Genomic DNA, 27,485 nt, shown 5'->3' with positions numbered 1-27,485 from the left:
TTACTATAACTGGTGTTAAACTGCCACTACTTCAACTACTGCCACTACTAATTAGCACCTTTTTGATAATGGGAATTATGCTAAGTGCTTTCTTTATATGTATGAACTAACTTAATTTTTACAACTTTAAGAAGTGAGCAGTGGATATGCCTCTTATTTCCATTTCATAGATCAGAAAACTGATCTATAAAGAGCTGAAGCCAGATATTGCCACCTGCTATGCCATGGTACTGCATAGAGAATAGGTTATGAGTCTCCTGGGATATATATCAGCTCGCCTCTTAGAGCAGCTGAGCCAGACTCTGGCCTCTGCTTCCAGAAGCCTCATTTGTTTACCACCAGGGTTCTCATCCCAGCCCTTGTACAAATATTATCAATTTAATTTTCATTCCATGGCATTAAAAATGTTGTAAAGCACTAGTTTAAGCAACTTGGTTAAGTGGTTTAGCTACTCTGAATTCAAATATGTGAAGTCAGAACCTCATCTCAAGATAAACATTCATAATGTTGCTTTTCTTAACAAAACAGATACAATAGGAGGGAGTTACAAAACCAACATAAAATCCCCCAAGGATGGGTATAAGAGAGCACAACTAATTAGAACCACTATAGTTTCCCTAATTTTATAAAACTGAGAGAACAGAATAACAGATAGAAGCAAAGAGAGGAAAATCAGGTTGATGAAAGTGGTTACAATGGTGCCAGTAGAGAAGATAAAGCTAAGCCTGTCTTGAATAGAATATCAATGTGCAAAGACTGCCTTAGGAGGAAAGATTCTCAACATTCTTAGCAGTACAGACAGGGTAACATAGATTTAAAGCAGGGGGCTTTGGATTGGACATCTGCAAGTCTTGATCATGAGTTTGATGAAACCCTGAAACTGGCTATACAGGACCACCTGGAACCCTTTGAGAACAAAACCCCGTCAATATTGTAAGCTTTAGACATACCCTTTCTTAAAGGGCTTGAATTTAGTCCAAAATATCTAGGCCTAGGTACCTGCAAACTTGACATTTCTTTAAGGATTCAGTTTTCTTTTACAGACGAAAGAGCTTATTAAACTTAATGGTCTTCACTTGGATGCTTGATATTTGAGGGTTTGGAAGTGTAACTATTCCACTGCTTCTCAGGAGGTTCTCCCAATGCTTTCCATGATGCAGGCACGACTACAAGGAGCCTTTTCTTCTCTCTGCTCTACATTTCTGGTATTTGTCTTGAGGTTCCTCAAATGACATTTCACAGACATGCAATGATTTTAGACCAAGTCAGAGTGACACCCTGTTTTCACTACTACAATAGCTTGGAATACACATTTAATATGTTCAAAGGCAAAACACAAGCATTTTTATACTGAAAAGTACCTCAAAGGAATATGTAATCTTTTCACAAGAACATAATATAATAAATGGCAACTGCCATTAAGTACACAGAAAAACTATTGATTGCTGACAGGGGAGGCATTAACAGTTTCCTACATTTGAATGATACCAATCAAAGTGGTTGCTCTGCAAATGGTTTACGAAAACTTGTACTTTGTAGGAAAGCTACAAGAAGATTCAAGCCATCCTCAGTGTCTTTGCCATACTCTCATGGACACAACTGCTTGCACATATGGCTCTCTGCCTAAAGCCAGCCATCTTCTTGTAAGGTGTTGTCAGGTTGGGCTGAAGTGAAGAACCCCAAATATTTTCCTTCTAACTAAACCCAAGAAATAAAAATGTTCTCATCTGTTTTGATGAATGAGTTATTCAGAAGCAGTGAGTTCATCTCTTTTGACATTCAGAAGTTGGCGAAGCCCATATAAATAGTAAACAAGGTTGTTTTGGTTTTGTGCCCCCAACCCATACAGTATATTACATGCAGCTAGCCAGATTCTACCCTTGGACACACCTGGTGCCACTGTAGTCAATGAAAATTGCCTGAGAATTTCAAAGAGGCAGATTTCAGCTGGGGAGCTAGGCATGAGAATCTAAGGACAGAGTTTGGGCCCAGAATCTAGCTCAATGGCTTGGATTTATGTACCTTTAATGACAATGCCTTTTTCCTTTGCCGTATATTAACTAGCTTGCTTCAAGCAGGCATGGGAAACTGATCCAGGAGCCAGTAAACTCTAAAACTGTCCAATTGTCTGTAGCCAACTATAAACAGATAGTCATTTTACTTCTGACATGTGCTTTCATATAGACATATCGAAGCTGACCACAAATAAAAGTGGAAACAGATACAGAATAAGTCCAGCAAACAATGGAAAACAAATGGATCCTGGACTACAGATGAAAAAGACTGGTTTTGCATGCCCCATGTTCTGCCTTTTTTCCCTACAACTATTTTCTTAACATTTTTCGCATTATTAATAAAATTAAATTATTCCACATGGGTGCAGAATCAGTCCCATGGTGCCAACATTTGTTTTCTGCACTCAAGCTGGGAGAAACACAGCACTTCTAGGACAATAGCACTAATCTTTTTATTACGGCAATTTAGAACTTGGAGATGACCCATGAGCAGCTGGACATCATTCAGAACATATAAATGACAAGAACGTTGTCCTTGAGTACCTTATCATGTTTTCTAAAAGATGCTTTCATTTAAGATATTCAGTCCTTGAATCACCCACAATGTTATTGCCCTGAAAGAATAATTTTGTCTGAGAAGGGCAATGGCCTGGACAGTGATATTAAGGAAAGGAGAGTGGACAATCCCGCTATTCCCCCTCATAGATCTAGAAATATACGCAGGGAGAGTTGCAGTGTCCCCTTGATTACTTCTCATAAAGTTCACATTATGTAAGACATAACTTACTAAGTATCTATTATGTGCCAGGTACTCTTCTAGGTGCTAGACAGAGAGCCATTAACTGAGAGATACCAAGATTCTGTCCTCATACAGCCTGCATTCTATCTGGAGTGGGGAAAAAAAAAGGTATCAATACTTTATTGTTCAATTGAGCATTTGCTTGCATTTTTGGTAAGCGACTCCAGTAGTTGTATGTCCAATGTCATATTTATGCACAAGTTATATAATGCTGCACAAATTGGTAAGCTTTGGGGAGGCAGGATGATGTCTACACATTTTTTTCTTTCTGGCACATCATCAATTCCTAGATCATTATGATCAGCATCTTTGAAACAATGAGTAAAATACTATTCTCTTGACATCACATGTTCCAGTTAGTCACCCTACTATGATAGGGCATTTGGGGTGGAAAGTGAGTAAACTTCATGTTGTAAAGTTGATTTTTCTAGATTTCTAGATAGAAAAATAATGTGATCCCTTTCCCTTCTGTTGCAAAAGAAAATGGAATAAATGCACTACCCCTTCCCATAAGAATTATAACCATGTGCTTTATATTCTTGAATAAAACTAGCAATTGGGAAAATCCCAAAAGCAACAGAAAAAAATGTGCCATTTTCAAATAAATTTTAATTTACTGTATGAGTTCTTTTTTTTAGAACCACTACTTGCTTCCTTTAGGTAATGCAAGTAGTCCAGCCTAGTTGCATGATCATGTTATTTGTGTGACTATTTTAATTGCTGGCAAAGTTAATAATGTAGTGTCTAGTATTTCTAGTGGTTCAAAAATATTATTTTGGAAGATGGACTCTTATTTCTTCTTGTGAATGTTATAAGAAGCTACAAAGTGAGGGAAGGGAAGATCACAGGAAATACAGCGACTCTTAAGATCTAAATAAGCATGTGTCTTTCTGAGCCTTATTGGCAGGTAATTAAAGGCATGAGCCATGAGCCGTGGAGTCAGAAAAATTGGCTTGCATCTTGCTATACACTAGTTGTATGATTTTAGGCATAGTTGAACCTCTCTAAGATCAATCTTCCCATCAGTAAAATAAGAACATTTTTATTTGCAGAGCTGTGAGGATAAAATGAAACAGTACCTATGAAGAGCTTAATACAAGGTTTGGCATATTTGTGAGTATTCCATAAGTGGTTGCTGTTGTTTTATTATTACTATCATTGTTATTCCCTTATTTTTCTCTTACAAGGCCAGGAGAAGAAAAAGAATGAAGTATAACAGAAAAGTTTTGTCTTCCAAAATTTTACAATTGAAAATAAAAATTGATATTATGTCATGATTGATCAACTACCTAGAATAGTTAAATATCTTTTTTTAAGGAAACATGTAACCAATTTCTAATTTCCCATAACTAAGGAATATAAATTAATATGTTTAAGTGGAAAACCACAAATAATTTTTAAAATCTCATTCAAATTTCCTACTCTAGTGAATAGAACAAAAGAGTTCATCTAATCCCGTCATTTATATATTTCTTGGTGCAAAACTTGCTACACTCTGAAGAATAGGGAAGAGGAGAGATGTTTATGTTTAATATCCCCACTTCCAGCTCCCAATTTGCAGTAAGTTGTCTCTTCACTGTTGTGACTTCTACCAGCTATCCATTAACAGTGTATTACTCCGGGGATGGAGGGAATGCTCCGTGGCCTTCTGGTTGGGTATTTTGAATGAGCCTGATGAAATGCACAGCTTCTGCAGAGCCCCATTTGATGGGACTTCAGTTATACCTTGACCCTATCAAGTCTCAGAGAGGAAGCTCTACTGTTCACTACTTGCAATCTCTAGGACACACTGGGGACGGTTTTTACAAGGCTTTAAATACGACAAAGGGGAAACTTGTAAGGATTTTATAGTCCAGAGAGAAAACCTTGTCCATAATGAAGAAAAGAGGGCATCAGAATTGACAGTAAATGTAGATCCAGCAATAGAAAGAGGCATTTGACATTTTAAAATGCCATATTTGTGATGATCAAACTGAAAAGTTAGGAGATAATTTTAAAGTAAGTGATATGTGTGTGTGCGTGTGTGTGTGTGTGTGTGTGTGTGTGTGTGTGTTGACACCAATGAGGAAATTTCCATAGGCAACAGAGAAAAAAATCATTCATTCATTTCTCTACAACCTTGCCTCTTACAGCTTATCTTCAAGTCATTTGTCTGGTCTAGTTTGAAATGACTAAGTGATGGGGCTTCCAAAATGTTCCCAGTGAGACTATTCCACAGTCTACAAAATTTCACTGTTTCCTCTTATTTACCTTAATTTTATTCCACTTCCACTCACTGTTTCTATTTAAAAGGAGTGAAAAAGTAAGTCTACTCTTTAAATTCATACCACAGGAAACAGTTTCTTTTCACTTTAATAATTGAGTTTCTCTGTAGCCATGCCTCATATTTGCTAGAAGGGATGCCAGACTATATGCAGATTCCTGTCTGTGAAGTCACATCCTCCTCAAGTGCAAGTGCAAGGGTATTTTAAGCTGTACCCATCCCAGCCAACAAGGGTCTGAAGCCTATCTATTGAACCAAATAATTCATAACATCTGTAGTGTTGCTGTTTATCTACTCACCCCTATGTTCAAGGTGCATAAGTGAGTTCAAAGTTCAACCCAAATTGAAATGTCCCACAAGCTTTCATTTCTAAATTTACTTCCTCAGAGTAGTACAAGGCCATTTGCTGTGCCTCCCAGAAGGTCCAGCAAATCAACCAACAGAGCCACACCAGCCAGGGTAAGGGTAGGCGAGACTTAATCTAGACATCCATGATAATGACTCTTGAATGTCAGAATTGCAAACAAATGTTTGCCTGAAGCACAATGTCATTTTCTAGGCCCAGGGTCATGACAGGAACCACCATAGCACTTGTGCTATGAAAGAATTTTCCTTGATACAAGAATGTTCCTTTATACAAAAAGAATTTTCCTTCATACAGAAAGATCGTGAATAAAATCTTGCTGAGTGTTAGGAAGAAAGCCCTTCCTAAATTTGTTAGCTGGCTTCTTCTGTGACAGGTTTGCTGTGGTAATGACTTTTTCACAACAGGTATTCAGCATTCTGCTTGTTTCACAAACTTCCTGCACCACATTTTCCAGGCTAGTGCCAAGGGTAAGGCTGCTTCATGCCAGGGTTTCTGAAAAATTAATAAATCTCCTGCCATAATCCTTACTGCTTCAACTGACAAATTTAATAAACAACAGGAAGTAAAGCCCAGGTTTTCTAATGGGATTGCTTTCCTTTTTTTTGCCTTTGACAAGTTTTACGGAGTAGCACTTCTGAGACATGGTCAAGTGCTATAAACCTAATCCTTAGCAATTTCCTCCTTAGCTCAAATAACCTAAATATTTTATGAATGGTAAAGAGTTTCACATGTCAGCCATCAACCAACCAACCCTTTTCAATCCCTCCCCTCTGTCCTTTCTTCTGGTTGTTTGGGTAATTTTCTTTAAAATAACATACTTAGGTCAATTTTTCAAACCAATTGCACAGGAAATTTTCAATACATTTTCTTCAGAAAGTTCCAAAAATAGCATGCTATTTCTAGCCAAAGCTATCATAATTTTGCAATAACTTTGATGTTAGTCCTTTAAATTTTTGGTTTCAGTGTTTGGATAAATAAGAAGGCCAGTTCTAGGGGATCTCAAGGGCCACATGGTGCGCGAAGAGGAGGGACTGGCCGCAGACTCCCTCCAGGGAGAGGCGTTACACCTTCTAAGCAAAGCGGCCCCTGGCCCTTCCTTTCAGGTCCCATGCTTTCGATGATGTGATCCTGTAACTTAACGACAATAAACAGAGCTGACAATCAGTGTCTTACCTAAATATTAAACATTAGGAAGCCCACTGGCGTATAATGTAGGTAGGGTGAGGAATTTAGGGATGCAGGGGAAAGGAAAACTTTGAGCGAGACATATGATTTGGAACTGAGATTTCTCTTGACCAACTAACTGCACATGGGGGTGAGGGAGAAGAAGCCTTTTAGGGATGATGGCAAAGCTTCCAGCTATAGTAACCGATGGGGTGAATATCATAGAGAGTGAATACAAGAGGAGGAACAGATTTCAAAGGATCGATAACCAGTGAGTGTAGTATAAGACATCTTGAGTTAAGAAATTAAAATAACTGAGCTGTGTATTGTGAAGAGTCGTCATATTTTCCAAATGAATATATATATATATATATATATATATATATATATATATATGAAAAAAATATATATATATAAGGACCTGCCCACTATGAATTTTTTTGTGTGAGAAAATTAGGCAGGTGTTTCAACCTGGGTTATTTTATGACTATGAAGTGCTGTGTATTTTAAGTTAAATGCTGATATCAAGGATCAATTTTATGGTTAAAAAAAAGTTCATGTGCTATTTGATAAACACTAACTGAAAATGCATGAAATTAAATGGAGTGCATTACCCACTCTCCTCTTTATTTTGTGAGGCCTATGAAAGTTATCACAAGACTTCAATGAGCCCCCTCAGTATGCTCTATAGGTTGGAAACTGAAACTTGATTATGACCACTAGAAAACGCTTTTTCAGAAATGTCTGATCCACTTAGCTACTTTGTTCATATCCCAGTCAACTGTGGCTCTACTCTGCCTTGTTGTTTGGACAGTCAGCTTCCAGGTTACCCCTGGCTTGTCCCCAGCCATAGGCTCATCTATTGCCGATTTTCACTCATCCTCTCTTTTCAGTCCTAGCCTCATGCCCAAACTGCTGGGGTTAACAGTTGGCTACAGACCTTCACTGGTTCAGATTCATTGCCTAAAGTCAAGCCCTTTCTCCAAATTGGCAAGGATATAAAAAAAAAAAGATATAGCCCATAGCCTGATGCAGGAGTCAATGTAATTTAACAATTAAGGCAGGTGTCAGAAAACAACTGGGTTCAAATTCCTGATTTGCCATTTTATGATGTAAGATCTTGTACAAATTACCTTTTTAGCTTGTTAGCTCTCTAAGCCTCATATGTAAGTCAGGGATAATAACAGAAACTTTCTTTAGCTTTTGAGGTACAAACATAACAATCCCATAATATATGTCCAGCACCGAACATGATACTGGACAGAGAGTAAAAGTTCAATATGCTTTCTCTTTCTCTTCTGTTTTTTCTTCATTATGAATTCTCCATAATATGCTTCTTGTTAGAAAAAATTCTAGGAAGTTTCCATCTTATAAAACACCATTTCAGAAATTCTGAGGTCACTCCTTAACCTTCAATTATAAGTTCTCTCCTTAAAATAGCTATAATGTACTCATTCCCTTTAAATATCATATTATATATCCACTTATTTTCATAGATTAATTACTAAATGGTACACCAACACTTGAATTCCAAACCCAATACACATCCTCACATCCTACGTCAATGCTATTAGACATCATTAACTGACTATTTAGTGAACTCAAGGCATTGTGGATTTTTCCCCCTGAAAAGTATTTGTTGTAAACAGACACACAGAGGAAAGGAAATTCTATAAGGAGCAAACTTTAAGGTCTAAGATTCAAAGAGTTATTATAAACAATTGAGAGTGTTAAAAAAAAGAGAGAGGGAAAGAAACATTTAAAAGGTCAAAAAAGTACTTCAACAGACCATTTTCATTTATATTGTTTCAAGTACAATATCACATATTCAAAATGTTCCTATTAATTTTCATATGCTGCACTCACTCAGCATGTTTGACTATTTTATTTTATAATTTTTTGGCACAAAAATGTAAATAATATTGCACTTCATCTTCCCAAGTTTGCACAGTCCATTTTCTGGGTGATATGGGGAAGAATAAGCTGTCAGAAACTGTGCACATTCTGCTGGTTAAAATCCAAAAGTAGTTTTTTAAAAAGTTATCTGTAACAACTTGTCCTTGGGAGTTTATTCCCTGCCAACTAAAAACGCTTCTTTTCAGGAGAATGCAAGACCTTTTAAAAATCAGACAAGATCACTGTATCTCTGCACTGATTTGGATTAAAGCCCTGTGAAAACATCACTTTTCTACTTCAAGTAAAGATCTGGAATTTCAGATCTTTATTTTCATTAAAGAACTTCTGGAGCATTCATATTTAGCTATTTTGGAGAGAGAAGCCAACTTCTCTTTCATTTAATGAAAGAAGACAGGCTCCAAATGCATTTCAATTTGAGGATGGGGCACTACTGACAATCCTATCTAATAAAGACAGAATATGCAAATTGACCATCACTTTGCAACAAAGATGGTGGCGCCCACAGCCAATAAGGAGGGAATATGCAAATTGACACAACAAAGATGGCGGAAGCCGAGCTGGGATGCTTGCATCATCGCCATGGTGACAACACAGGTGTTCTGCCCCTGCCCTGGCTGCTCCGGGCCCCTGGGCAGTGCCTGAAGGCAGAAGGCAGCTCACAGCCAGAGCGAAGGCAGAAAGGCAGCTCCGGGCCGGGATGAAGGCAATGCTGGCAGCCAGGAGAAGAAAGTCCTATTCTTGCATAAATTTGTGCATCGGGCCTCTAGTAGTTTCATAACCAGCCATTAATGAAATGTTTCATTGTAATGAGAAGAGGAACAGAGAGCTAGAAGAACTGGGGTCTAGCCTTTGCTCTGCTACTAACTTCCTCTGTAGTCTTAGGGAAGACATTTTTCTGGGCCAACTTTCCTCAAGTGTACCTCTGGGAAGTGTATCAGTCCTATAAGTCATCCCACTCTCAAAGTTGCACATATTACACACCACACAATGTCTTCAGTCAGAACATCTGTAACTTTGTTTAACCCAGGTTTTCCCAAACCTATTTGCCTACATAACTACAAATTAGTGTTTTATGGAACTCACTTTGGCAAGTGCTACTCTAAGTATACATTTACTCATCAGACCAAAAAAATAAACAAACAAACATATGCGCGCGCGCGCACACACACACACACACACACACACAAACACCCAGAAGGTAGTGGAAAAATGTATATTAAAATTCCTGTAAACTTTTTGTATTGTTTGCTCAAAATGAATGTAAGTAGCATAAAATGAGAATTGGAAAATTATAAATAAAAAGGTCTTAATTACATTTTAATGGAACTTCTGTTTATGGAAACATCATTAAAAAACCCCTTTTGATCCAAGACATTTAAAAATGTTAAGCTAGCCCGGCTGGTGTGGTTGAGTGTTGACCTATGAACCAGGGGAGGTCACAATTCAATTCCCAGTCAGGGGATATGCCCAGGTTGCAGGCTTGATCCCCAGTGTGGGGCATGCAGGAGGCAGCCGATCAATGGTTCTCTCTCATCATTGATATTTCTCTCTCTCTCTCCCTCTCCTTTCCTCTCTGAAATCAATAATAAAATATCTTAAAAATAAATTAAAATGTTAGGCTATATTTGTAAATAATTTAAATGTATGAGTTAACAAGAAAGTAAAAGAAATTCTTGGGCAGTGGCGAGGGATGAGGGGAGTTGTGAAGGACCCAACAAACAGAAAAAATTATAAATAGTTAAGTTCTGAAGCCAAAACCTACCCCAAGAGCATCTACCAATGCTTAATGACTTCCAGCTGTGGCATAAAGGACCACATGGAGAACAGAAGACATAGATTAAGGGTTGTACAAGGTGAGAAGTCATGTTTGAGACTTCCCCAAAGCCGAGACCCCTCAAAATGGTATAACCTCAGTAAAATGGTAAATTAGAAATAAAATCCATCTTACATGGCACAATGGCAAGAAAAAATATGTCTCACTCTGATTCAGATAAGGATTAATAAAAAATTTTCTTTGTGGTAAATTCTTATAACTTACCACAAGTCAGTCCTCATACAAGTTTGGAGCTTGCTTAATACCACTTTGGTGATCACAAAAACTATAAGGTGGAATGTAGTTTATAGTGTCATAGATGTCTACAGAGGCCAACCTAAAGGAATGTGTTCTCAATCTAGGCTTCAAAGAATTCTGTCATTTTAAATTCTAATGAACATAACACACATAACACAGTATACCTGTAAATAAGTCTCCAAGTACTAGACCAGTGGTTCTCAACCTTCCTAATGCCATGACCCTTTAATATAGTTCCTCATGTTGTGGTGACCTCCAGCCATAAAATTATTTTCATTGCTACTTCATAACTGTAATTTTGATACTGTTATGAATCCTAATGCAAATATCTGATATGCAGGATGTATTTTCATTGTTACAAATTGAACATAATTAAAGCATAGTGATTAATCACAAAGACAATATGTAATTATATATGTGTTTTCCGATGGTCTTAGGTGACCCTTGTGAAAGGGTTATTCGACCCCCAAAGGGGTCGCGACCCACAATTTGAGAACCGCTGTACTAGACAGAGCAAAACAATCAGATATTCAAATATTTCAGATATTAGGTTACCAGATCCAGTTTAAGAAAATAAGGGAAGAAATCAAAGTTACATGAAAAAAAAAGTATATCAGAATAATCAGAAACATTTGAAAACATAGCTTCTAGATGTGAAAAAAATAATTTAATTAAGAACTTGATGGGAAGATTGAACATCAGATTAGACACAGCTGAAGAGGCATTTAGTCTGCAAAACAGAACTGAAGTTACTGCTCAGCATACAAAGATTTGAAAAACATAAAAAAGAAGTGAACAGACATGAAGAATAAGGTGGTTAGGTTTAACACACATCTAAGTGGAGTTCCAGAAGGAGAAAATAGAGTCAAAACTTGAAGAATTTTTCACAATTGATGAAAGTCATGATTTCTTAGATTCTGGAAGCCCAACAAGTGAGATAATAAAAATATCAATAAACTTATGCTCAGAAAAATCATAGTAAAATTGAAAAAATAAAAGAAATCTAAGAGAAAAGTTTCAACTGAGCAATAGATAAAGAGAAAAGATTACTTACAAAGAAACACAATGAGATAGAAAGCTGACATTTTGACAGCAAAAATGAAGGCAAAGGTATAGTGACTACTAATTAGTACAAATGGCCTCATTGATATTCTATAATTATGAAAACAAAGTAAAAAGGATCAGAAGCTGATCAATTATCTGACTAACTGGGGAAAGGATATCATTAATGTTAAGAGTAGAATCACCACTAATCACTTCTGAAGTCTCTAGGGAAGAGCATAGTGAGCTTGGCTGCCTATTTACTACATCAGAAATTCCATGGCCACTTCCTGGCCAGCCCCTATCCCAACCCCCTTCGACAAACTCAGAAATGAGTACTACGGTTACTCAGCCAGAAATTTCATCTAGGAATTTATGAGTATAATACAGGCAAATCTAGCAACTCACTAAATCTAATTATGTCTTTAAAAATCCAGTTAAGAGAAGGCACATCTGACTATCATATGGAAATAGAGTCTGAAACAGTGGTTCCGAAACATGGCTATACATTGGAACCAGCTGGGGAGTGTCTTTTAAAATGTGAATAGTTAGACTATACCTGATTTACTGAACCAGCATCTCAAGCACAGGAATCTTTACTTGGAAAAAGCACTCTAGGTGACTTTGATACACTGACAGCTTTCGGAACTACTGGTCTGAAGGAACTCCAGCGAGATCAAGCCTGTGCTTTATAGACCCACAACCTGGTTCTTATCAGCTCTCAGTCTCATGAAAGCTGACACACTCAAAATCAAACTGCCTTTAACACTGAAGTAGATACCAGAATACCACTCCCTAAAGTATATAGCTGTCCTGGGAAGCACAAATATTAATGTTTCCATTATAGGCCCACTCTCCACCTATAGACAGCTACATGGAAACATAATTACAAGAAGATACTAACAATTTGCATCAGCAACCTTTGTCTCATGGACCAGACAGCTACACTGAGACTAGAATATTCCATCAGCATATTTTCTTCTTGAGAATTAATAGGTTGTTGGTGAATGTAGAATCAGAACAAGAGGCAGTAGATAAATTGAAGAGCCATTCAAATATCCTCCACATTGAAGTGATGGTTTTCAACACGAGACTGGAATATACAAGTCTGTTGACAACAACCAGCAAGGCAGGCATGTATGTCTGCTTCAAAAGTCTGCTGTTGATGGGACTGACAGTACTTGCATGGGATGGGATGTGTACAGATGACATTTCCTCTGTAAAACTCCTTAACTAATTACCCTATCCCTGCTTCAGATTAAAACTTTTTAAATATACTCTTTCTATTCTAAGACACAGCACATGTTCATATTTCTAATGTCAAAATGTATCTTAAGACAGAGATGTATAGATTTAATGTGACTTATAAAATCATTGAATCAATGCAGCTCCTGCCACTGGATAGGAACTCTTCCTTCCATTATAATTGTAAAACTCTGTAGTGATGCCTAATATTTACCCATCTTAGGTTAACCCTTGGCCAATCAAGTGTAGCCAGAGGGATGGATCAAAATGGTTGCTTATGATGATCTCCATGTGTGTGGGAAGAGTTTCCCCAGAGGAAGAAAAGGGGGAAAGATTAGGCCAACAAAAGAGAGAAATAAGACAGAAGTGTATAAGGCCAAATAGTTGCTGTATTCCTAGTATTCTTGATTAATTCCACAGGGAGTGTCTGTCAGGAACAAACCAATTCATTAAAGTTACATGTTTATAAGAGCAGGGTGGCAGCCCAGGTGAGATCTTAAATATATTTTTGGATTGTTTGAACAGTAAGAATTTGGATGGAGGTAAGACAAAATGTAAATCCAGGAATAATATTTCTATTTTTTATTCCTTCCTGCCTTTATTAAACTCTGGCTTGATTGTTAAAACTTGCCAACATTCTACTGTTTGCTTACATGGAACCTATGGAAACAGCATTAAGCAAATTATTCCTTCAAACTACCATCTTGCTATTAAAATTCCAATGCACAATATTATGGCTATTCTTTCAAGCATACCAAATTGACCTAGTTAGCAAGCCTTACAGATCTCTGATCACTAAAGTAAATCCACAGATAAAATATCCAGCACCAAATAGCAGTTCCTAGAAACTCTGATCAGTTAGAAAACTGGTTAAACAACATAGTGAGTAAAAACAGTCGCTGATTTTTAATTATTTTGTTTCTATCTTTAAACAAAATTATTGGTCTGCATTATATAGACAATAAAGAGTTATGAAGATAACTTTTACAGTAATGGTTATTTGATTAAAACAAACTTATGTTACACTAATTTTAATCCAGTGGTTTTACCTTTATCATAACAACTTTTATTTTCTTATTTGAAAAAGAAAAAGATACATTTTATGTAAACAGCAGTGCATTTTCTGTCAAATATAATTAATGTCTGAAAAATAAAGTTTATGGATTTTGTAAAAGAAAAGATTTTTGTTTGGCTTTTGAAAGATCTTAGCTAAATAGCTTTCCCTGCTCATTTGACATCTGTTAGCTCCTCCATATCCTGGAAGCATTAAGTGTATTATGCTTTCAGCTGGAAGCAAATAAGAACAAATCTCAGCCACCTCATTTTATAAATCCTTTCAATCATTCATAATATTCTTTGACTAGCAAATAAAAAAAACTGCATCAAAAAGGCAATTTAACTCATTGCTTACAGATGGAAATAATAAACATCAGTCATTGTCTAAGTACAGAATACAATACTATATTCAAAACAGATCATATTGAAGTATTTATTCATTGCTCAAGTTAAAGAGTTGTTGTTAAAAAAATCACCAGTAATACCTCAAATTTTTATTTGACCAAGGTAAAGAGATAAGAGTTTAAATGATTATGTGCACATAAGTAAGCATGTGGTGACATAATATTCTTGAATTATTTCACTATTGCATTGAAATTAATTTTATTTGCCTGCAAATTATTTCTATAACCCATCCTGTTATTCTATTACCTAATGGAATCTTCTTTAAATCTGAATTAGGCCTTCAAGAAAAGATATTTCAATAAAACTCCCATATTTGTGTGTTGGCTCACTATTTGTTTGGTTGTTGTTTTTTCCCCTATAAGTACATATCTAAAAGTTGTATTAAAGGGGTGAAAATTCATTGATGGAGAAATTATTATTTGTAATACATTTTCTCTTTCCTATACATGTACAAGTAAATCTTAATTTGAAGGCACTCTTTGGGATCAGACATGTCAGACTTTGAATTTTGCCTCTGGCATTGACTAGTCAGGGGAACCTGAACACCTTTCCTAATCTTTCCAGGCCTCCTCCTTTATTCATTTTTTAAATGTGGGAATGACAGTCACCACATTGGGTTTTATTAGCAGTAGAAAAGTTGATGAGTATAAAACCAAGCACAGTGCTTTGGAAACAAAATAACTATGCTATAAAAATCAGCTTCTTTCTACAGAAACACATCAGGCCAGAAAGGAATGTAAGGAAATTTACAAAGTGATGCAAAGCAAGGGACTGAATCCAAGCATACTCTATCTAGCAATCCTATCATTCAAAATTGGAGGGGAAATAAGGAGCTTCACAGGCACAAAAAAGGCTAAGGGAGTTTATCACTACCAAGCTAGCAATGCAAGAAATGCTAAAGGGACTGGTGTAAAAAGAAGAAATAAAAAGGGAAGAAGAAACACAAGCACAAAAAATAAAAATGGCTACAAACAAGTACCTTTCAATAATAACTTTAAACGTAAACAGACTAAATGCTACAATCAAAAGACACTGAGTGGCTGAATGGATAAAAAATCATGACCCATATATATGCCGTCTACAAAAGACCCACCTCAGAACAAGGGACTCACACAGATTGAAAGTGAAGGACTGGAAAACTATATTACAGGCAAATGGAAATGGAAAAAAAAAAAGCTGGAGTAGCAATACTTATATCTGACAACATAGACTTCAAAGTGAAGGCCATAACAAGAGATAAGGAAGGCCACTTCATAATAATAAAGGAATTGATACAAGAGGATATAACCCTGGTAAACATATATGCACCCAATGCAGGAACACCCAAATACATAAAAAAACTCTTAGAAGATATCAAGGGAGAGATGGACAACAATACAATCATAGTAGGGGACTTTAATACTCCACTGACATCACTGGATAAATCCTTTAGACAGAAAATCAGCAAAGAAACAGCAATCCTAAATGACTCACTAGATCAGATGGACTTAATTGACATCTTAAGAACATTTCACCCCAAAGCCACAGAATATATGTTCTTCTCAAGTGCATATGGGACATTTTCAAAGATAGACCACATATTGGATCACAGGCAAAGTCTCCCCAAATTCAAGAAGATTGAAATCATATCAAGCATCTTCTCAGAACACAATGGCATAATATTAGAAATAATCTAAAATAAAAACAATCCCAAAAATTCAAACACTTGGAGGCTAAATATCATGTTATTAAACAATGATTGGGTTACCAAAGAGATCAAAGAAGAAATTGAAAATATCCCGGAAACAAATGACAATGAAAACACAACAATCCAAAACCTATGGCACACAGTGAAAGCAGTCCTGTGAGGTAAGTTCATAGCTCTACAGGCCTACCTCAAAAAAAAACAACAAGAAAAATGGTAATAAATTATCTAACTCTACAACTTAAAGAAGTAGAAAGAGAGCAACAAGAAAAGCCCAGAGTGAGCAGAAGGAAGGAGATAATAAAGATCAGAGTAGAAATAAATGACATAGAGACAAAAAAAAAAAAAAACAATACAAAAGATTAATGAAACCAAGAGATGGTTCTATGAAAGGATAAACAAGATTGATGAACCTCTAGCCAGGCTCACCAAGAGGCAAAGAGAGAGGACCCAAATAAACAAAATCAGAAATAAAAGAGGCGAAATAACAACAGACCGCACAGAAATACAAAGGATTGTTAAAAAATAATATGAACAACTCTATTCTAACAAACTAGACAACGTGGAGGAAATGTACATATTCCTAGAAAAATGCAACCTTCCAAAAATCAATCAGGAAGATTCTAAAAATCTCAACAGGCCAATAACTATGGAAGAAATTGAAGTAGTCATCAAAAAGCTTCCAGCAAACAAAAGCCCGGAGCCAGACAGCTTCACAGGGGAGTTTTACCAAACATTCAAGGAAGAACTAAAACCTATCTTCCTCAGACTATTGCAAAAAATTCAAGAGGAAGGAACACTTCTCAGCTCATTCTATGAAGTCAGCATCACCCTAATACCAAAACCAGATAAAGACAACACAATGAAAGAGAATTACAGGCCAATATCCCTCATGAACATAGATGCCAAAATCCTCAACAAAACTCTAGCAAATCGGATTCAGCAGTACATCAGAAAGATCATACACCATGACCAAGTAGGATTTATCCCGGGGATGCAAGGATGGTACAATATCCGCAAATCAATAAATGTGATACACCACATAAACAAATTGAAAGATAAAAACCACATGGTCATATCAATTGATGCAGAAAAAGCATTTGACAAAATCCAACAGCCTTTCTTGATAGAAACCCTCAGCAAAATGGGAAGAGAGGGATTATACCTCAACATAATAAAAGCCTTATATGACAAACCTACAGCCAACATCATACTCAATGGGCAAAAATCTTTCTATATTTTAATCCATAGAATTATAAAATCAGCTTTTTCTCTTTGGGATTCTCATTTCTTGGGGCCCTTGAAGAAGTAAGTGAACTAATTCCAAATCTAACTCAACAAAGTCCAGGTAGATACAGGTGATCCAACTATGTCACCAGCAAGAACCCCAACTCTCACCATGTCTTCTTTCCCATCTCTTAGCTCATCGCAAGCAGGTGACCATGGGAGTTGGTAGCAACTCTACATGAGCTATTGTGAGGAGGAGAAGACATAAGAGAGCTAAGTGGAAAGTAAAAAAGCTGTGACAGACTTGAGAAATTTTGAACTTTAAATGTATTCCCCAGCCCACCCAGCAGTCCATCTAAGGATAATGAAAACATTATAGTCACAACACATTCTATCATTTCCATTTGGTCCTTCTGTATACATCCTCTTTCTTTGCAGACATTCTATTTCATTGTTAAGAATTTCTACATTTTCCTGTTTCAAGTGTGTTTGTAATTGCTTGTTGAATTATTTTTAACATGATGCTCTAAAACCTCTGTCATATAATTACAACATCTCTGCATTCTAATATTGACTTCAGTTAATTGTCTATTCTCATTAAAGTTGAGATTTCCCTGGTTCTTGATATTTAAAAAAAATAATTTTCAATTGCATCCCAGACATCTTACATATTATGAGACTATATCTTATTTAAATCTGTTTTAGAAGGAGTCGTCTGACAAAGGGGGTATTGCCTTTTTACTATAAGGTGGTGGTGGAAGCTCAGGCTCCCCAATTTATCTCCACCAATACCCTGTGGTGAAAGTGGGGCAGGAGGCTCCTCTATACTGCTGGAGAAGATGGGAGTTCAGGTTCCCCCCGAGCCTCTGCAGATACCAACATGGCTCATAGTGAGAGGAGTGCCTGGGTCCTCCTACCCACATGGCTTTCACTGACAGAGCTGAAGAGTGGGTGACACCACCCTAGTGTGGGTGGGTGTTGGGGGAGTGTGCCTCTCATTTGCTGACAGCTGGAGTGGGGCTGCAGTTTTTCCTGTGGTGTTTGACCCAAGTAGGGAGGTCATTGTCTAAAAGTCATCTGTAATTCTAGCTTGTACCTTCCCACTTTCCCTGGTCCAGTCCTTTGGCAAGAGACAGCAGGAAATTCTTGGGGATTGTTTGTTTGTTTGTTTGTTTGTTTGTTTGTTTGTTTGTTTTGGTCTTGGAATTTTGGGGTTGCCAGCTTGTTTAATACCCAGTTTGGGGGTGGAAGGAGACTGGAAACTCACTGTCATATCAATCTCTGGGTCCCAAGATCCTTAGCTGGTTGGCTACTTCTCTCCATATTTCAGTCTCTTATTTTTGTCTCTACTATCCACTTTTATCTTAGATCTTGGGCCCGTAAGTCCTTGCTGTCATAAGTACCCCTAATCTCAAACCCAGTAAAACTGATGTATGCACTAAGACACCACTTTCTGGTAGGTCTCTGTACTGGGTGTCAAAAAACTGAACTATTTTAAAGTGGAGCAAAAGTGAAGTAGTATAGTTCTCACCTTAATTTGTTTCCCTTTTCTTTGTGATTTGACCCCTGAAATCCTAGCTTTCTCGATAGTTCCTTGGTGCTTTCAAACAGGTTTTTTTTAAAAAAATTATCAAGGTTTCCTTACTGTCCTTGCTGGGAGGATTGGTATGTTACAAGCTAGTTTTCCCGTTACCAGAAGTAGAATACTCAGATATCTCCTAAAGGTTTTTATACATCATTCTACTTGGCATCCTCTCCTTTCATATCTGCCCTGGGCTTATAAATTAATTCTGACTGTGAAGGCCACAGAGTCAGGACAGATTCTGTTTGTAAAGTTTAATAGGAAATAAATCAAATGTTTACTAATGGATTATTTATGTATCTCCCATGACTGATATTCAGCTTGTGTGAACTGGTATTACCATACTGGTTACCAAAATATCAATATATTCAAAATTAGCAAATAACATCTATCTTCTATGCCCCATGTCTTCCTTGGGACCCCATTGAAATTTCTAATGATTCAAAGGGTGAACCTTTAGCAGCACTGTTCTGATACCATGGCTAGTATCCCACCATTTTTGGTAAGGGCCCTGACTTAGCTGTTAAGTGTTCTGAATTATCACTTCTGTGTACACCTGAGCCCCGTATACCCTATTTTGTTTTTTCTCTTATTATAGGATTTAATTATAATTTCTTCTTGGTTATTCTCAGAGAGAATTGTTTGGCATAGCTCTTGTATTTGTTTGGGTGATATGTAACAATATAATCAACAAAACCACTCAGAATTATTTCTGCTAATGAACCCTATGTTAATTTCATCTATAAATATCTTTACCTTTCATTAACATAATTAAAAGCAGAGATAATTGCCAGGTTAAGCCAAATCATTTCTGATAAGCCCAACCTCATAGTTGAGATAGCAATTTTTTCTTGCTAATCAAAAGTGTTATGCTGAATGAATGAAACTAAGAACACTCTATAACATGTCTTCAAGAAAATAATCATTGCAAATTCATTAATAGTGGACATCTTTATTTTTTCATCATTCACTGCAATCACTTATTTCTATGGTCTGAGTATATTATTGCCATTATGCTTGTCTGAGGTATGTGCTTAGATTTCACAAAAAACACATGAGAATTTTATATTTTCTGTTTACCACCAGCCATATTCAATATTTTACTCATTAACTTTTTATAGGGAGACTTAAGGCATTAAGCTAAGATTATTTTTCTTTAAATTATATTACAGGTATAAATATAACTAATGATTTTGCTAAATTGTAATACAAAGGCAAAAATATCTGCTCCCTCATATTTTTTTCGCTCCAAAACAGACCAATGTGGAGCATACTGCACGCATTTTCTTATGCCTTAGCTTTTATTTTTTCTTTATATACTGTGTTGTAAATGGTGCTGTGTGCTGCAAGTAAAAGGAAAAATGTGTATAGACGTGTTACTCATTCCCAACTATTATGACCAAGCCATGGAGGCTTTTCTTGGGTCTATATCAAGTTCTGAGTTACTCATTGTACCCAAATAAATTTCAATATCAAATTTACACTGCCTCACTAGAGCTACGCTTCTTTTAAAGGGATTTGTGAGACTGACATATCTGAAGCTACTATAAGGAATGGGTTACTAGATAGAAGACTCAGACGGTCAGAAATCATTTTATTGAACTAATTTAGTCATAGTTCCTATCCTCTAAAAAATTAGTGAAAAACAAGTAGTCAAACCAACTCAATCTGAGAACAGCTCTTTTCTCTAATAATGGACAATACAGCAGTGTATGCTTCCTTAAAGAAGAAATAGATAATACCAATTTTGAATACACTCTGATTCACTTTAGGAGGCAGTTTTCAGTTGTTAAAATTTATGTAGAAAATGAAAAATTTATAAATGTCAAGGCATCTAGGGATTTATAAATGGTCGTAGCATGAATTGATAAACTAAAGCCATCTAATTATTGGCCGTGATTGCAAATGAGGACATTCCTCTTATTTTGCTATTGAGATATGATATGCCACATTACCTTGTATTTATGGGATCCTATAAATATATGTTATTATTATTTATTTCTGATAGTAATTTTATTTATTTTAAAGTGAAGAGATGGAGACTTAACATGATTATGTCACTTTCTCAATGCAACAAAATAGATAAGTAGGAAAGCCAATTCTAACTCTTAGTTCAATATCCAGTCCACTTGATTGGAGTCCAAGTAATACTTGCATATACTCCACTCATGTCAAATAATGATATTCAGACAATTCAGGAATTTTTAAGTCATGTTGGCATTATGCTCATAATTGTTTTAAATTTATTGCCTTGCCCAGTCCTTCTTACACAAAAGATGAACTAGACAGAGGTCAAAGAAGGGGCATTCCCTGGTCCAGGAGATCTGGAATTCACATGGTGTTAATAAGGGATTAGTCTATGAGAATTCCTCCCAAAAGCAAATGAATCTAGTCCCCCAAATGTAATCCCCAGTAAGGTAGGATTTTAATGATATAAAAGTGTTAGAAATAGCTATGAGAAGAGGATGACTTAAGCAGTTCTGAGTGGTCCACTTGAAACACTGACACTGAGAATGAAAAGAATGCTGCTAGCCCTGTCCAAGGGAGACACCCTCAGAGGAGCTTAAGTGTCCGATAACAACAAAGATATACTGATGAGTGAAGCAGAAATAATCTTTCACAAAGTTCTGAGATTACCCTCCCTACACAACTGCTCTAAACTACCTGCTTCTGTTTGCTCTAAAACTAGGCTCAAACCATTGTGCAGATACCAACTTGCCATACTGTTTTTAAACTAAGAGGAAGGTACTGTAGGCAAAGATAGAAATATCTAGACACTGTTAAAGGCTTCCCCCCCACACACATTAATACATATTCATTCAACAAGCATTAATTGAGTCACACACCCATGCACAGCACTGAGACTCCAAAATGATGAAGATACTATAGGCCTTTACAAACTCAGAAACGAATGGGTTTTTTGATGCAAATTTGTTTTACATAAATTTAAAGGGCAAAAAGTCAATGTTATTGAGGCCTAAAACCTCTTGAGTAAATCATAGTGAACCAGTTCAAGTTCTCCCCTCTGATTCTTACTCTCCCCTTAGGGAACCCCTTAGGACAGTGGTTCTCAACCTGTGGGTCGCGACCCCTTTGGCGGTCGAATGACCCTTTCACAGGGGTCGCCTAAGACCATCCTGCATATCAGATATTTACATTACAAAAATAATTTTATGGTTGGGTCACAACATGAGGAACTATATTTAAAGGGCCAGAAGGTTGAGAACCACTGCCTTAGGACTTCTCCCTCTGATGCCCTGAAACAGACATTAACCAATAGTTCATTAGTTTCAGCTGAAATCGGTTGAAACTTTCAGAAACAATTCTCTACTAAATATTAAAGAACAAAAAGAAAATAAGGAGACTATATGTTCACAGGCAAGCTCATTAAGAAAAGCTTTCTGAGCTGTCAAAGCTAGTTGGCCTGTGGGGCTTGAAAGTCCTATCTCACTCTATATGGTGTTCCCTGAATAGGGTCACTTCCCTCTAGATCCCAGGGACTGAAATAACCCGCTAGCAAGGTGGCTGGATGTCCTCTGCCTAGCAGCAGCAATCCTCCACATGGTAAGCTTCAGAATGTAGTCCCCACCCAGAGTTTTAACAAAAGATCCAAGTTCCATTCCAATTCTGGCTGGAGGTCTGACTAATCATTGATATCAGAATGAAACCAACGCTCAAGATGAACTTTACTCGGCGCAGAATTAACTGAACCTCAATATCTTACCCCAACATCATAACCACACAGCACTGATATAGGCAACATTGCACGTGGGGAGTTACCCCTCCACTCATTCCTATTCACTCAGATTTCCCTCCTGACAAAGGCATAGTATGGAAGGAAAAGGCAACCTGTGGTTAGAAAGGTTAAATAAAAGAAGAGGATGAAATCTCCTGAGTTTGTTGGACATCCTGAACTACTATTATAAAAAGAATCTTCATGATGAAACAACTTTGTTCTTCCATTCTCCTATTGCTCTTGCTAAACAAGAGCATGGGCAATTTTATGCCATAGCTTTAATCCTAAAAGTGCTAAGGAATGAGGCCCATGGAACTACTTTCAACCCTAACAGCAATGAACTTTTCTGGATTCTCTTAATATTTTCAGACTCACTGAATCTGCGTGCCAATCCAAATACATGTTGCCCTGAAACTTTTCTAGACAGTCCTTCCACTTGGAATTAAAGGCAATGATCTAAAGTTGATGAATGCAGAGACAGTTCTGCTAAAGATTTTGTTGAAAATCTTTGGATAGGAAAAGAAGGAAACACACAGAGATCAAGTTTTTATTACCTAACTTCTTTATATCATAGACCACAGATAATAGTCCAAATAAAATGGTGATGATATCTCAAAATTTTGCCTACGCTTGTCTTACTAGTCTAAAAGTGAAAAGAATTAAAAAACAGCAAAAATACTTATTTGGTAAAAATACTTATTATGAGAAAACTAGAGAATTAGAAGTCACCAGTGGATCAGGCACATTTTTAAAATATGGATTTAAAAATATGAAGATATATATAGGATATAATATGATTACGAAAAGGCCTGATAATGCACACTGAGAAAAAAATAACAAGAAACATAATTTAAACTTTCTAGGAAAAACAATATTCTATTTGTTTATACTGTACCTCTAAAAAAATAAGGCATATGCCTTTTCCCCTTATTTCTCTAGAAATATTTTTCTAAACATTAAAATAACATTGTAAAATTTCTAAAAATATTAAAAAGTAACGAAGATAAGAATTACACATAATCTTACCTCACAGAAAAATTATTTATCACAACATAACATTATTTTGATATATTTCCTTACAGACATTTTTGGGGGGAGGCATAAACCTCATTATATCCATTATGCAAAAGCTTGAATATCACAAAACAATCTAAAAGTTGAGTCTTAGACAAATAACAAGCTCTACTGTCTTGATAGAAAAGAAGATGACAACGAAGAGATAACCACCATTTGATGTTAAAAAGTCAGCTAAGGAAGTTGCCTTGCCCGAGACGCTAATAGAGTTTCTGATTCAGTGGTAGAAAACAATTCTGAACTCATTACTATACTAGTAAGTTCCGTTGGGCCCACATTACTCTCCAGTTTAATTCAATCATCATTAGATCTCTGAACTTTTGAAGAATCTTATTCATTCTCAGAAAATAACTTTTATTCTTTCTGTTTTAGTCTGAAACCACACAACCTACTGGCATGCCTACGTCTCAACACATACTATAACTTATATACTCCATTACTGGAAAGTATATGCATTTGCATATAGGTGTGTGTATATGTATAACTACATTGTTATCTGCATATTTAATGTGTTTTGTTTTTATAATATATATGTGGATGTGTATATGCATGTGAGTGTGTATTTGTATGAGTATGTATATGTATATGTATATGTATATGTAATGTATATGTATATGTATATGTATACATCTCCTGTACTAGAGCTTAGCACTGTCAGAGTTTAGCTCTTAGGCCTTGCTTATCCCCAGTACTGGGAGAGGACTGAGGCATTTTTCCTGAGCTGGAAGATTTCATTGTTACCTATATTTTATTATGATTTACATGGCTATTGTTTTACTATTAGGAGAAAATGTTATCAATCCTGGTGATGTCCTTTTAATTCCAAGGGAATGTAAGATGGAAATGTATTGTCAGAGGCCCAAGGCTAAGACCATGTAGATAATCAGAAAACCTTGAAAATAACTATTTTGGGTCTATGTAAACAACACTGATATGTTATGGGCAGAACTAAAGAGAAACAGCTAGCTGATACCGGCTTCAAGGAGAAGGAGACTATAACTTTGCATGGGGAAGAAAACGTAAAATGTGCCCTCTTCAAAAGCCTGCATGATAGCAAAAGTAAGTAACAAAGGCATCAACATGAGGAAACCAATGCCTGAAGAATGCAGAAAGATAAAATCGGTGACATTGTACTTTCTTCCGTTTGGTGAACTTCGTTATTAGAAACATTTCTTTTCTTCCATTTTGAAGATTTATAATGCAACTTATGTTTTAATGAACTTCAAGCTGGCCCCTAAAAACTGTTTCCTCAAAATGTTTAAAACTTATCAATGTTGGTGTTTTTAAATTTTTTAAGACAAAATTTAAAAGAAGAAGAAAAAAAACCCCACTAGGAACTCCAAGTCCTGCCAATTTCTCCTTCCTGCCAAGTCCTATTAGTATAAATGAATGGTTTATTTTAAGAAATGCCTGATAAATTACTCTACACAATCAGTAATGAGGGTACTGTCAGCAAAGGAGAATCATTTCCAAAATTTACTTGGCATTAAGGAGCTAGTGCCTTCTAAGCTCAAACTGGGTTATGTGGCCCTAGCCTCTGAGGATTTCATAAATCTCTCCCTTTTTCTCAGAGGAAAGAGTCATCAACCAATATGTGTAACTGTTGAGGTTTCTCCATGTCAGCTTACAGTTTTTGAAAACTGCAATAAAACCTGGCCATTTTCAAACTTTCCTTGTCAACAGTTTCTACTACTCTTCCCAGAGTTCTTTTTCTTCTTGGGCTTGGCTCTGGGGAAAATACTAAAGACCTCAAGATATCATAGTCTAGGCTAGGACAAAACAGAAAACAGCTTGATGTAAGAAGAAAAAGGTCAAAGAGCTCCAATTTCTTTTAAGACATAAACATTCACTCTGTGCCTGAAGAAAGGCAGTTGTAGTGATGTGGAGGCTGCTACTCAAACATAAAAGCCAAGGAAGGCACCAGATGACCTCTTCTTCTGGAAAAATCCATAATTTAAAGAATCTGTGGATAACAAAAATCATTAGAGTGGCAGGTCAACAATGAAGATGAGAATCATCCGCATTGGCCTCTGCCTAGTTTCCTTATGTCAGTAGGCTCCTACTTACAAATCTGTTGTGTTTTTATTAATGAAAACTCAGAACCCCAAACTCAAAAATAAAAGGTATGTGCTGGTGTTCTCCAGCCCCAATCACCAATGGAAAACTACCTCGTCTTAACGTTTTATATTTCTAAAAGGAGAAATGGGGTGAATGTTCTTTGGGGTTAATTATGGCAGCAAACCCCTACAAAGCTGTTGAGGGAATGGAGAGTTTAAAACTTGGAGTCTGTTATCTGTAAAGCTCTTTTGTGTTCTATAGAGGAATAGCATTATAAAAGTTAATGTGCAAATAAAATAAACAAATACCTCTAATCCTTGCCCACCCACGAGCATTGCAGACTGGTTCCCCTCAATTTTTCTTGGCCCACTTATAAATCCCCTAGTGATGGGTTTCTACTACTTTTGCTGTAAGACTATTTTCCACCCTCTAAAAGACTTCCACTTACTCTTAGCAGTGTCTGTATAATGTTTGTGGTGACCCTGCATCAAAATCTTGTTAGGCTTCCAAGTAGGAGACCAAAGTGTTTCACACAATTTATACTACCCATATTTTGTATTTAATATGTTTAAACACTAGGATCAGAGTTCAGCGTTTAATGCAATGCAGTCTGTACACAACCTGACTAAATTATAGATGAACAGAAGAGATGCTGCATACTTCCTGCAATCTTATAGCAAAAAGAAAGATACCAGATTTCCCTAAGAAATATTTATAAGTGCCAAGCATTCTTCGCATCATTAACAGGCAAACTTCCCAATACTCCTTAGAGATCATTGATGGAAACTGAATCCCATTTTTCATATGAGGAAACTGAGACCTGGAAAGAGGTTGGGTGAATTTTTCAAGGGCAAGGACATCAACAGAGACAAAATAAGCAGGAAGAACCCAACAGAATCTCAGACCCCTGACCATCCTGCCTGATCTTTTTCTCCAAGATCACTGCTCAGAATGCCACCCACTTGGGTGGGAATGCTGGTCAAGGTACATGCTAACATTTCTTAGATGGCTGGAAGGAAGCTGAAAGAGCTGGATAAATGGTCTCTAATCATGGCTTGATTTGTGTGGGTTTTTTTTGTTTTGTTTTGGTTTGGTTTTTTGGTTGTTGTTGTTGTTGTTTTTTGTTGTTTTTTTTTTAAAAGCCATCCAGAAAATAGCAATCTTGTGGAAAATCTCTTATCCAAGACATGCGGCCTCATTTTCCCTACCACGGAAATATGTTTCTACAAAGAACTACTTCAAAATTCTCAGGTCTAATCCCAAATTATTAACAAAATCATATTTCATTAATGAGAAAGGGGAGGGTAAGAAAAGCACAAGCTTTATACCAAGTGGGTCTACAAATTAGCGCAGCTTCCCTAGCCTCCAAGCCTGTAATCCATTCTGGTGATTTTCTGATCATTGCAAGAGTGCGGAACAGAATGTAAAAAGTCCTTTTTTTTGTAGCCTTGCCTCACCTTTGTGTTACAGAGAGCATTCCTACATCATTAAATTATGAAATAAGCCAATGACAATACTTACAGGAAAAAAATGAGTGCTTCTGAAATTATTCTACTTCAGCCAGAAAAAGAAGTGAAGATGGATGCAAATTTCACATGGAATAAATGTCCTAGCTAAATTTCTAACCATAACTTTAAACCTATTATCAACTCTCTGAAGTCAGCTTTGGAAATGACTACTGTACTTTTATACTATTCTCTAGGTAAGTATAGTTGATTCTTATGATTCCATTTCTAGACTGGTTCATTATATTCTCATACCTCCAAGGGGGCTGGAAGCAC

General features: G+C 36.5%; 1 protein-coding gene across 2 annotated transcripts in view; it reads right to left on the bottom strand.

The window, feature by feature from the left end:
* Window positions 1–27,485, bottom strand: part of SUGCT (succinyl-CoA:glutarate-CoA transferase) — a 554,158-nt gene that overhangs the window by 32,043 nt on the left and 494,630 nt on the right. The gene's annotated exons all lie outside the window — the stretch shown is intronic.

Source organism: Myotis nattereri, assembly GCF_964212035.1.
Source record: "Myotis nattereri genome assembly, chromosome: 11".
Lineage (NCBI taxonomy): Eukaryota > Metazoa > Chordata > Mammalia > Chiroptera > Vespertilionidae > Myotis > Myotis nattereri.
Note: the sequence above shows the minus strand (reverse complement) of the source record. Positions and strands in the feature narration are given on the sequence as shown.